Genomic DNA, 12,253 nt, shown 5'->3' on the forward strand with positions numbered 1-12,253 from the left:
AATAAAAACAAAAACAAAAAAGTACCGCCGTGATTCAGCACAAGGGTTCCCGTCAGGACAGGAAACCCAACTGAAGCGAGGGAGAGGTACCGCCCTTTTATTTCAGTAGGTTTCCTGTCCCGACTGGGCGGATCCCTCTCTCAGGTGTGCTGTCATGGGAGACGGGAAAAAAGTCAATGCTGTTATTTTATTGTTTATACAATTTCTGCTTATTGTACACAACACATCACTGCCCCTGCCCCAAAAGGAATATTTGTTTTTCTTCATAACTGTACCAAATGACAGTAACATGCAGTAATAAGAAATATAATTTTTCTCACACATGACAGTTCAGTCTTTAGAAATAGGATTCAATAAAAATGTTTACCAACCTGAAGATCCTGCCTGTTCAGAAGTGTTTCTTTGGTCATCATCAGCACCGCACTTCTCATGATGTTGCCTCATTCGCGCCACCAGGCCTTGCATCTCTTTTGTTGCATCGTTTGCATTTTGCACGCATGCCTGCCTTACCGATAGGCGAAGGAGCTTCATTAAAATATTCCCAAACTGGGTCTCTTTTACGGCCTGCTGCCATTATAAGGAAAGAATGTACCGTAATAAACCTCAGATCGTACACACAAACAGATCCAGACTTGTCTGTCTGTGGCTATGCTGCAGTATTGTGCTCAAAGTTTCACTTTCATTTTCTTGTCTGCTTCCTCCTCCTCACACATATTGTCTAACTTCTTGGACTTGGCACTGAAGGGGTTGATTCTGTATTCATAGGTTTGTAGAACAATAGGATTAAGGTCTTTTTCTCAACTCTGTTCATGTTGTAACATTTTTGCCGTGAAGAAGAGGCTGGGACCTCTGCGGAGTCAAATTCAGTTTTGAGAACTGCGTAAGTAAAGCGAGCGTCTGTGATAATATAGGAGAGAAACTGCCCACTAATCCTACAGAAACCTCTGGAAGAGCATGGCATTCTGAATGTTAGGCTTCTTTCACACTAGCGTTGGAATCTCCCCGTCGCAATGCGTCGGGGAGAGATTCCGACGCTAGCGTTTGCTGCATTGCACAATGGGTTAATCCTACAAGCAAACCACGGAGTATGAGAACACCCAAATGTAAAAAATGTAACAACTTTATTAAATCTCATAATTACATAGTTACACAGAATTACATAAAATAACAGACTCGACAAACAGCGTACACATATAGTTCATGTACGGCGGACAGGAACCGCTGCATATAACACCTAAGGTACAGACAATGCATAAACCGATGCACAATGGGTGCAGCGGATGCATTTTTCAGGCGCATCCGCTGCCCTATTGTAAGGTGCGGGGAGGTGGGGGTGGAGTTACGGCCGCACATGCGCGGTCGGAAAAAGCGGTCCGTCGGGAGAAAAAAACGTTACATGTAGGGTTTTTTTCTCCCGACGGTCCGCCAAAGCACGACGCATCCGTCGCAAGACGGATGCGAAGTGTGCCAATCCGTCGCAAATGCGTCGTCAATAGAAGTCTATGGGGAAAAAACGCATCCTGCAAGCACTTTTGCAGGATGCGTTTTTTCTGCAAAACGACGCATTGTGACGGATTTAAAAAAACGCTAGTGTGAAAGTACCCTTACACATATACAGCCTTTATTCTACTGAGTTAAACAACTCAGCTTTATCTCATGATGGAAGAACAAGGTAAAATATTTTCATCAAAAATCAGTTTATTGAAAAAAATCCGATTTAAATAAAAAAAGTCCGATTTTTTTTTTTTAAATAAAACATTGATTTTTATCCACCCTACCCCCAAGTATGGTTTGCACGTTAATGACCGGGCCAATTTTTACAATTCTGACCAGTGTCCCTTTATGAGGTTATAACTCTGGAACGCTTCAACGGATCCCAGTGATTCTGACACTGTTTTCTCATGACATATTGTACTTCATGATAGTGGTAAAATTTCTTTGATATTACCTGCATTTATTTGTGAAAAAACGGAAATTTGGCAAAAATTTTGAAAAATTTTGCAATTTTCCAACTTTGAATTTTTATGCAATTAAATCACAGAGATATGTCACACAAAATACTTAATAAGTAACATTTCCCACATGTCTACTTTACATCAGCACAATTTTGGAACCAAAATTTTTTTTTGTTAGGGAGTTATAAGGGTTAAAAGTTGACCAGCAATTTCTCATTTTTACAACACCATTTTTTTTTTTTTTTAGGGACCACATCTCATTTGAAGTCATTTTGAGGGGTCTATATGAATGAAAATACCCAAGTGTGACACCATTCTAAAAACTGCACCCCTCAAGGTGCTCAAAACCATATTCAAGAAGTTTATTAACCCTTCTGGTACTTCACATGAATTTTTGGAATGTTTAAATAAAAATGAACATTTAACTTTTTTTCACAAAAAATTTACTTCAGCTCCAATTTGTTTCATTTTTCCAAGGGTAACAGGAGAAAATGGACCCCAAAAGTTGTTGCACAGTTTGTCCTAGTACACCGATACCCCATATGTGGGGGTAAACCACTGTTTGGGCGCATGATAGAGCTCGGAAGTGAAGGAGCGCCATTTGACTTTTCAATGCAAAATTGACTGGAATCGAGATGGGACGCCATGTTGCGTTTGGAGAGCCCCTGATGTGCCTAAACATTGAAACCCCCCACAAGTGACACCATTTTGGAAAGTAGACCCCCTAAGGACCTTATCTAGATGTGTGGTGAGCGCTTTGACCCACCAAAGGCTTCACAGAAGTTTATAATGCAGAGCCGTAAAAAAAAAAAAAAAAAAACCTTTCCCCCAAAAATTATTTTTTAGCCCCCAGTTTTGTATTTTCCCGAGGGTAAGAGGAGAAATCCGACCCCAAAAGTTGTTGTACAATTTGTCCTGAGTAGACTGATACCCCATATGTGGGCGGGGAACCACCGTTTGGGCGCATGGGAGGGCTCGGAAGGAGCGCCATTTGGAATGCAGACTTAGATGGAATGGTCTGCAGAAGTTACCTAAACAGTAGAAACCCCCCACAAATGACACCATTTTGGAAAGTAGACCCCCTACGGAACTTATCTAGATGTGTTGTGAGAACTTTGAGCCCCCAAGTGTTTCACTACAGTTTATTATAACGCAAAGCCGTGAAAATAAAAAATCTTTTTTTTTCCCCACAAAAATTATATTTTAGCCCCCAGTTTTGTATTTTCCCAAGGGTAACAGGAGAAATTGGACCCCAAAAGTTGTTGTCCTATTTGTCCTGAGTACGCTGATACCCCATATGTTGGGGTAAACCCCTGTTTGGGCACACGGGAGAGCTCGGAAGGGAAGGAGCACGGTTTTACTTTTTCAACGCAGAATTGGCTGGAATTGAGATCGGACGCCATGTCGCGTTTGGAGAGCCCCTGATGTGTCTAAACAGTGGAAACCCCCCAATTCTAACTGAAACCCTAATCCAAACACAACCCTAACCCTAATCCCAACAGTAACCTTAACCCCAACCCTAACACACCCCTAACCCTAATCCCAACCGTAAATGTAATCTAAACCCTAACCGTAACTTTAGCCCCAACCCTAACGGGAAAATGGAAATACATTCATTTTTTTAATTTTTCCCTAACTAAGGGGGTGATGAAGGGGGGTTTGATTTACTTTAATAGCGGGTTTTTTTAGCGGATTTTTATGATTGGCAGCCGTCACACACTGAAAGGCGCTTTTTATTGCAAAAAATATTTTTTGCTTTACCACATTTTGAGAGCTATAATTTTTCCATATTTTGGTCCACAGAGTCATGTGAGGTCTTGTTTTTTGCAGGACGAGTTGACGTTTTTATTGGTAACATTTTCGGGCACGTGACAATTTTTGATCGCTTTTTATTCCAATTTTTGTGAGGCAGAATGACCAAAAACCAGCTATTCATGAATTTCTTTTGGGGGAGGCGTTTATACCGTTCCGCGTTTGGTAAAATTGATGAAGCAGTTTTATTCTTCGGGTCAGTACGATTACAGCGATATCTCATTTATATCATTTTTTTTATGTTTTGGCGCTTTTATACGATAAAAACTATTTTATAGAAAAAAATTATTTTTGCATCGCTTTATTCTGAGGACTATAACTTTTTTATTTTTTTGCTGATGATGCTGTATGGCGGCTCGTTTTTTGTGGGACAAGATGACGTTTTCAGCGGTACCATGGTTATTTATATCTGTCCTTTTGATCGCGTGTTATTCCACTTTTTGTTTGGCAGTATGATAATAAAGCGTTGTTTTTTGCCTTTATTTTTTTCTTACGGTGTTTACTGAACGGCTTAACTAGTGGGCCAGTTTTATAGGTCGGGTCGTTACGAACGCGGCGATACTAAGTATGTGTACTTTTGTTTTGTTTTTTTTTAATTTAGATAAAGAAATGTATTTATGGGGATAATATTTTTTTTTTTTTTTTCATTATTTAGGAATTTTGTTTTTTTTTACTACACATTTGGAAATTTTTTTTTTACTTTGTCCCAGGGGGGGACATCACAGATCGGTGATCTGACAGTTTGCACAGCACTCTGTCAGATCACCGATCTGACTTACAGCAGTGCAGGCTTACCAAGCGCCTGCGCTGAGCAAGCACTTGGTAAGCCACCTCCCTCCCTGCAGGACCCGGGCCTGCAACAGGGAGGGAGGTAGGGAGACCCTTGCAACAACGCGATCACATCGCGTTGCTGCGGGGGTCTCAGGGAAGCCCGCAGGGAGCCCCCTCCCTGCAGATGCTTCCTTATACCGCCGGCACATCGCGATCATGTTTGATCGCGGTGTGCCGGGGGTTAATGTGCTGGGGGCGGTCCGTGACTGCTCCTGGCACATAGTGCCGGATGTCAGCTGCGATAGGCAGCTGACACCCGACCGCGCTCCCCCATGAGCGCTGCCGATCGCATATGACGTACTATCCAGTTGGTGGTCAAATGGGCCCACCCCACCTCGACGGGATAGTACATCTAGTGTCAGAAAGGGGTTAAATGAAACCGGTCACATAAAAAAAAAAAACAGCTGTTAATGTGCACGTTTTGAACCTACTGAGCACCTGCACTTAGAGCCCTGCTGCCGGGAAGGAATGAACTTTATTTTCCCTGGCAGTGTTCAGGCACGGGGGCACCGCTGGCACAGTTTCATTGACAGCTCTGTGCATAGAGAGCAGCGTCTGTAACCATGCCCCCAGATGGACGCTACTCTTTATACACTCAGTTGTGACTAAACCCATGTTGGCGCCAATCCCCCCCCCCCCCGCCAGCCCCCCGTGTGATTATAAACGGGGGAATAGAGTTCCTCCAGGCAGCGGGGGTCTAAGGCTACTTTCACATTTGTGGCTTTGGACGCAGCGTCGTGGACGCAACGCACGACAGACGCAAGTAGAACGCATGCATTTTTGACGCATGCGGTCAACCCTTTTTTACTATATAGGGTCTTTTCATTTTTTTTTTAAGTGAAGAACGCATGCGTCCTACAACGCACAACAACGCAAGTACTTGCGTCTTCTGCATTGCCAATACACTTCAATTTGCTTCAACGACGCAAATACAACGCAAGTGTGATGCAAGCGTTTTTTAAAAATTTTGGACGCAGAAAAAAATGCAACATGTTCCGTTTGCAACGCACTGCCAGGTGCGTCGAAAGGACGCATGCGTCGCAAAACGCACCGAAACGCATGAAAACGAACGCACATGCGTCCCCAATGTTAAAGATAGGGAAGCATGACGCGTGGGCTGTTTTGCGGCGACGCCGCTGCGTCCAAAGCCGCAAATGTGAACGTAGCCTAAGTGCGGGTGCTGGGAAGGTTCAGAACACTATTGAACTTCAGAGTAACCCCAAATCTGCAGATTAATAGCAATTTTTCAAGTGACAGGTTCCCTTTAAAGGACAGATGTCTAGAAACATTCAAACAAGCGAGGTGAGGCGTGATTAACCCCTTAGTGACAGAGCCAATTTGGTACTTAATGACCAGGCCAATTTTTGCAATTCTGACCACTGCCACTTTATGAGGTTGTAACTCTGGAACGCTTCAACGGATCCCGCTGATTCTGAGATTGTTTTTTCGTGACATATTGTACTTCATGTTAGTGGTAACATTTCTTCGATATTACTTGCGATTATTTATGAAAAAAACGGAAATATGGCGAAAATTTTTAAAATTTTGCAATTTTCAAACTTTGTATTTTTATGCCCTTAAATCAGAGAGATATGTCATGAAAAATAGTTAATAAATAACATTTCCCACATGTCTACTTTACATCAGCACAATTTTGGAAACAAAATTTTTTTTGTTAGGGAGTTATAAGGGTTAAAAGTTGACCAGCAATTTCTCATTTTTACAACACCATTTTTTTTTTAGGGACCACATCACATTTGAAGTCATTTTGAGGGGTCTATATGATAGAAAATAATGAAGTGTGACACCATTCTAAAAACTACACCCCTCAAGGTTCTCAAAACCACATTCAAGAAGTTTATTAACCCTTTACGTGCTTCACAGGAACTGAAACAATGTGGAAGGAAAAAATGAACATTTAACTTTTTTTTGCAAACATCTTAATTCAGAACCATTTTTTTTATTTTCACAAGTGTAAAAACAGAAATGTAACCATAAATTTTGTTATGCAATTTCTCCTGAATACGCCAATACCCCATATGTGGGGGTAAACCACTGTTAGGGCGCACCGCAGAACTTAGAAGTGAAGGAGCGCCGTTTGACTTTTTCAATGCAGAATTGGCTGGAATTGAGATCGGACACCATGTCACATTTAGAGAGCCCCTGATGTGCCTAAACAGTGGAAACTCCCCACAAGTGACACCATTTTGGAAACTAGACCCCTTAAGGAACTTATCTAGATGTGTGGTGAGCACTTTGAACCCCCAAGTGCATCACAGAAGTTTATAACGTAGAGCCGTGAAAATAAAAAATCGCTTTTGTTTACACAAAAATGATCTTTTCGCCCACAAATTCTTATTTTCACAAGGGTAACAGGAGAAATTAGACCACTAAAGTTGTTGTGCAATTTCTCCTGAGTACGTCGATACTCAATATGTGGGGGTAAACCACTGTTTGGGCGCACCGCAGAGCTTGGAAGAGAAAGAGTGCGGTTTTACTTTTTCAATGTAGAATTGGCTGGAATTGAGATCGGACGCCATGTCGCGTTTGGAGAGCCCCTGATGTGCCTAAACAGTAGAAATCCCCCACAAGTGACCCCATTTTGGAAACTAGACCCCCCATGGAACTTATCTAGATGTGTGGTGAGAACCTTGAATGCCCAAGTGCTTCACAGAAGTTTATAATGTAGAGCCGTGAAAATAAAAAATATTTTTTTTTTCCACAAAAAAGATTTTTTAGCCACCAAATTTTTATTTTCACAAGGGTAACAAGAGAAATTGGACCCCAAAAGTTGTTGTCCAATTTGTCCTGAGTATGCTGGTACCCCATATGTGGGGGTAAACCACTGTTTGGGCGCGCGGCAGAGCTCGGAAGGAAGGAGCGCCGTTTTGGAATGCAGACTTTGATAGAATGGTCTGCGGGTATTATGTTGCGTTTGCAGAGCCCCTGATGTACCTAACCAGTAGAAACCCTCCACAAGTGACCCCATTTTGGAAACTAGACCCCCCAAGGAACTTATCTAGATGTGTGGTGAGAACTTTGAATGCCCAAGTGCTTCACAGAAGTTTAGAATGCAGAGTCGTGAAAATAAAAAATATTTTTTTTTCCACAAAAAAGATATTGTAGCCCCCAAGTTTTTATTTTCACAAGGGTAACAGGAGAAATTGGACTGCAATAGTTGTTGTCCAATTTATCCCGAGTACGCTGATGCCCCATATGTGGGGGTAACCCACTGTTTGGGCGCACGGCAGAGCTCAGAAGGGAGGGAGCACCATTTGACTTTTTGAGCGCAAAATTGGCTGCCGTGTTTGGAGACCCCCTGATGTACCTAAACAGTGGAAACCCCCCAATTCTAGCTCCAACCCTAACCCCAACACACCCCTAACCCTAATCTCAACCTCATCCATAACCCTAATCACTAACCCTAACCATAATCACAACCCTTACCCCAAAACAACCCTAATGTCAACCCTAACCATAACCCTAATCAAAACCCTAAATCCAACACACCCCTAATCCTAATCTCAACCCTAACCTCAAACCTAACCCTAATCCCAATACACCCCTAATCACAACCCTAACCTTAACCCTAATCCCAAACCTAACCCTAATCCCAAGCGTAACCCTAATGCCAACCCTAACCCTAATACCAACCCTAATCCAAACCCTAACCCTAATCCCAGCTCTAACCCTAACTTTAGCCCCAACCCTAGCCCTAACTTTAGCCCCAACCCTAACCCTAGGGCTACTTTCACACTTGCGTCGTTTGGCATTCTGTCGCAATCCGTCGTTTTGGACAAGAAACGGATCCTGCAAATGTGCCCGCAGGATGCGTTTTTTGCCCATAGACTTGTATTGCCGACGGATCGTGACGGATGGCCACACGTCGCGTCCGTCGTGCACTGGATCAGTTGTGTTTTGGCGGAGCGTCGGCACAAAAAAACGTTGAATGAAACGTTTTTTTGTACGTTGCATCCGCCATTTCTGACCGCGCATGCGTGGCCGTAACTCCGCCCCAGGACATAGATTGGGCAGCGGATGTGTTGAAAAACTACAGCTGCTGCCCACGTTGTGCACAATTTTCACAACGTGCGTCGGTATGTCGGGCCGACGCATTGCGACGGCCCCGTACCGACGTAAGTGTGAAAGAAGCCTAACCCTAAGTTTAGCCCCAACCCTAACCCTAAATTTAGCCCCAACCCTAACCCTAAATTTAGCCCCAACCCTAACCCTACCCCTAATTTTAGCCCCAACTGCTGTTCTCCTGCCGGCCGGCAGATGGAGACAGATGGCGGGCGCACTGGGCATGCGTCCGCCATGTTCTTCTGCCGGCGGCCAGGAGGAGCAGCAAGAGGATCCAGGGACCTAGGTGAGTATGCTAGGGTCCCCGAATCCCCCTATTTCTCTGTCCTCTGATGTGCGATCACATCAGAGGACAGAGAATTACACTTTACTTTTTTTTTTTTTTTTTGCGGTCGCCGGTAAACAGTTAATTACCGGCGATCGCAAAACAGGGGTCGGTAATACCGACCCCGATCATGCTCTTTGGGGTCTCGGCTACCCCCGGCAGCCGAGACCCCAAAGATTCTCCCGGTGCCGGCCGGCGGGCGCACTGTGTATGCGCCCGCCATTTTGAAGATGGGGGCGCCCACCGGGAGACACGAGGAGCATCGGGGGAGCTAGGTGAGTATTGGGGGGCCACCTGGGACCCCTTTTCTCTGTCCTCCGATGTGCGATCACATTGGAGGACAGAGAAATTAAAAAGAGATCGCTTTTTTTTTTTTTTTTTGCGATCGCCGGTAAACGGTTAATTACCGGCGATCGCAAATGCGGGGTGGGTTAAAAACCCCCCGAATCATGTTCTCTGGGGTCTCGGCTACCCTCGGCAGCCGAGACCCCGGAGAAAATCGGCCTCTGGGGGGCGCTATGGACTTTTTCCACAGCGCCGTTAATTAACGGCGCTGTGGTTTAAGTACCCTTAGCGGCCGCCGTTAAAAGGCATATCGGCGGTCGCTAAGGGGTTGCCTCGAGTTCAGAAACGGGTAAGAGTATAAAGGGCTGGCAGAAACAAGCAGCTTTACCACCTAAACTTTTATTAAACATCCTCTCACTTCTACAGAAGGGAGGGATTTTCTTATTTGTATAGACACTAGGTTACCGGCCACCTTGCGGTCTCAGAGTAGCTGATCACAAGCGGTGAGAGATGATCTAGGCTTACAGCCGGCTTGTGCAGATCTAGAGCTGCAGGATCCAATAAGTCTCAGTGCCCCTGAGCTTCTTCCATGTCGCAGATACAGAGCTGCCTCTGTTAGCGCAACTATGCCCCCTGGTCTGTAAAAGTCAATCTTCAGGACCCAACAAAGCAGGAAGTTGGGGGTCCTTAATGAACTCTAAGCACTGCAGTAATATTAAATAGGCATGTTTTTTTTTCAGTGATTGGAAACTACGCTGATACCCAACACATGATTGTACTACTTCTCTCCCGCTGACAGATCGTGTACTGTATAATGATGAGCAAGTGTGCTTTAATAATATGTTGCAGTCGCTTCGGCTGCAGGTCTTGCGGCTGATCGACAGCCACAACACAGGCAGGGAGTGCCCAGTAGCCGCGAGACAGGCAGGGAGTGCCCAGCAGCCGCGAGACAGGCAGGGAACAACCAGCAGCCGCGAGACAGGCAGGGAGCGACCAGCAGCCGCGAGACAGGCAGGGAGTGCCCAGCAGCCGCGAGACAGGCAGGGAGTGCCCAGCAGCCACGAGACAGGCAGGGAGCGCCCAGCAGCCACGAGACAGGCAGGGAGCGACCAGCAGCCGCGAGACAGGCAGGGAGTGCCCAGCAGCCGCGGGGAATGGAACCTAGTCTTTGAGAACGCTGAAGATACTCTATTAGCACTCAAGTGAGCTCACTCATCACGCTGTACAGTGAGCATAACATCTGGCCCAGATCATCTCCTTACCCCAATGTGTGACAGGCAAGCTCAAGCACTTTTCCTCAAAGCGTGTGTACACAGTGTATGTCTCAAGCACAGGTCATGAGAGTCAAATGTACTGATATCAATGCTGACTAGTGATAAGCGAACATACTCGTTACTCGATATTTCTTGAGCACGCTCGGGGGTCCTCCGAATATTTTTTTAGTGCTCGGAGATTTAGTTTTTCTTGCCGCAGCTGGATGATTTACATCTGTTAGCCAGCCTGAGTACATGTGGGGATTCCCTAGCAACCAGGCAACCCCCACATGTACTTATGCTGGCTAACAGATGTAAATCATTCAGCTGCGGCAATAAAAAACTAAATCTCCGAGCATTAAAAAAAATATTCGGAAGACACCCGAGCGTGCTCGAGAAACGAGTATATTCGCTCATCACTAGTGCTGACATGTACACGGGGCGACTGTACCAGAATGTGGGAACCGTAGATCCAGGATCAATACACGTCCGAAACTGGGAAAGCGCAATGAACACCAGCAGCACAGCCGGGATCAGGCGAGGAGACAGCAGACATTTATTTCTGAAGAACAAAGCTTTTCCCTGCGTAGTAAGAAGACTTGGGCCACATTCACACGGTCAGTATTTGTAAGTCAAAACCAGGGGAGGAACAATCAGGGGAAAAGTATAATAGAAACATATGCACCACTTCTGTATTATCACCTGGTTTTGGCAAAATACTGAGGTAAAATACTGACCAAATACTGAGTGTGTGAACGTGGCCTAATAAGCAGAGCCGCAGGATGGTCACAGATGTCTGACAGGTGAAGGCCCCAGGACCACCTCCGTGTACCCCGAGCCCGCCGGCCAGACCCCAGCGCCATCTCTACAGGGGCACGTCCATTATGTCAGCTGGGAGAATTAGGGCCGACCCCCACCCACATGAACCATAACGTGGAGGGGCCCCGTGTCCCCACAGAGCGATTGGGTGAAGGTCGTGTACACACGATGCGCCTTCCGCGGCTGTGCATGGCCGGTAGTCGCACGGACGGGTCTCAGGATCAGTGCACTACATACACACCGGCCGTCTGTGGCGGGGCCCCAGTGGGATCTGCCGGTACCGTATATTAACACCATGACTATGGGGTAAGAAGGAAGACGTGACCTACCGGACAGGGAAGCGTACGGCCACCGCGAACGTCCACGGCCTCATATCAGCTCCTGGACCGGAGAGACGCCGGCGGCCACACTGAGGGACTATGGGATACGTGGGGGATGTGGACGGCGGGCGCAGACGCGGTTTGAAAATGGCGCGCAGGAAGCCGGGCCTGGAACTGAGGAGCGCAGCGCCCGTAACTCATAGCAACCTTTCCCTGTCCGCCCACCAAGCTGTACGACGTCACCTAACGTCTGTCACGTGCTGTAGTAATCCCCGCCCTTATGTGTAAGAGCAGCGCAGCTCCACCCACGTCTGAGCACTGATAGGATGAGGCCCTTGTTTATGGGAGAAGCTTGTGACAGGCAAAGCTCCGCCCCCATAGGAACGCTGGCAGTAAAGCCCCGCCCATATGCTAGAGGACTGAGTGACGGAGGGAAGCCCCGCCCCGTTGAGCAGAGCCGTCACTTGGGGACTGGCTGTCGGGAGTAGGCATGCACCGGCAGCCTCGGAGGAGATGAGCCGCAGGACCCGACAGGCTGCGTTCAGAACGATTTCTTATTGAACATTGACA

The 12,253-nt window shown here is 46.1% G+C and overlaps 1 protein-coding gene across 3 annotated transcripts in view; it reads right to left on the reverse strand.

Moving 5' to 3' along the window:
* The window catches only part of CEP135 (centrosomal protein 135), a 153,469-nt gene extending 141,553 nt beyond the window's left edge, over positions 1 to 11,916 (reverse strand). For 2 of the 3 annotated variants that reach the window (XM_069744449.1, XM_069744450.1), the window contains exon 1: positions 11,693 to 11,902. The gene's annotated coding sequence lies outside the window, so the exon portion shown is untranslated. Of the gene's footprint in view, positions 1 to 11,692 lie in introns of all 3 variants that reach the window. The other variant, XM_069744448.1, reaches the window with a different exon arrangement.
* Positions 11,917 to 12,253: the final 337 nt, after the last annotated feature.

Source organism: Ranitomeya imitator, chromosome 1 (assembly GCF_032444005.1).
Source record: "Ranitomeya imitator isolate aRanImi1 chromosome 1, aRanImi1.pri, whole genome shotgun sequence".
NCBI lineage: Eukaryota > Metazoa > Chordata > Amphibia > Anura > Dendrobatidae > Ranitomeya > Ranitomeya imitator.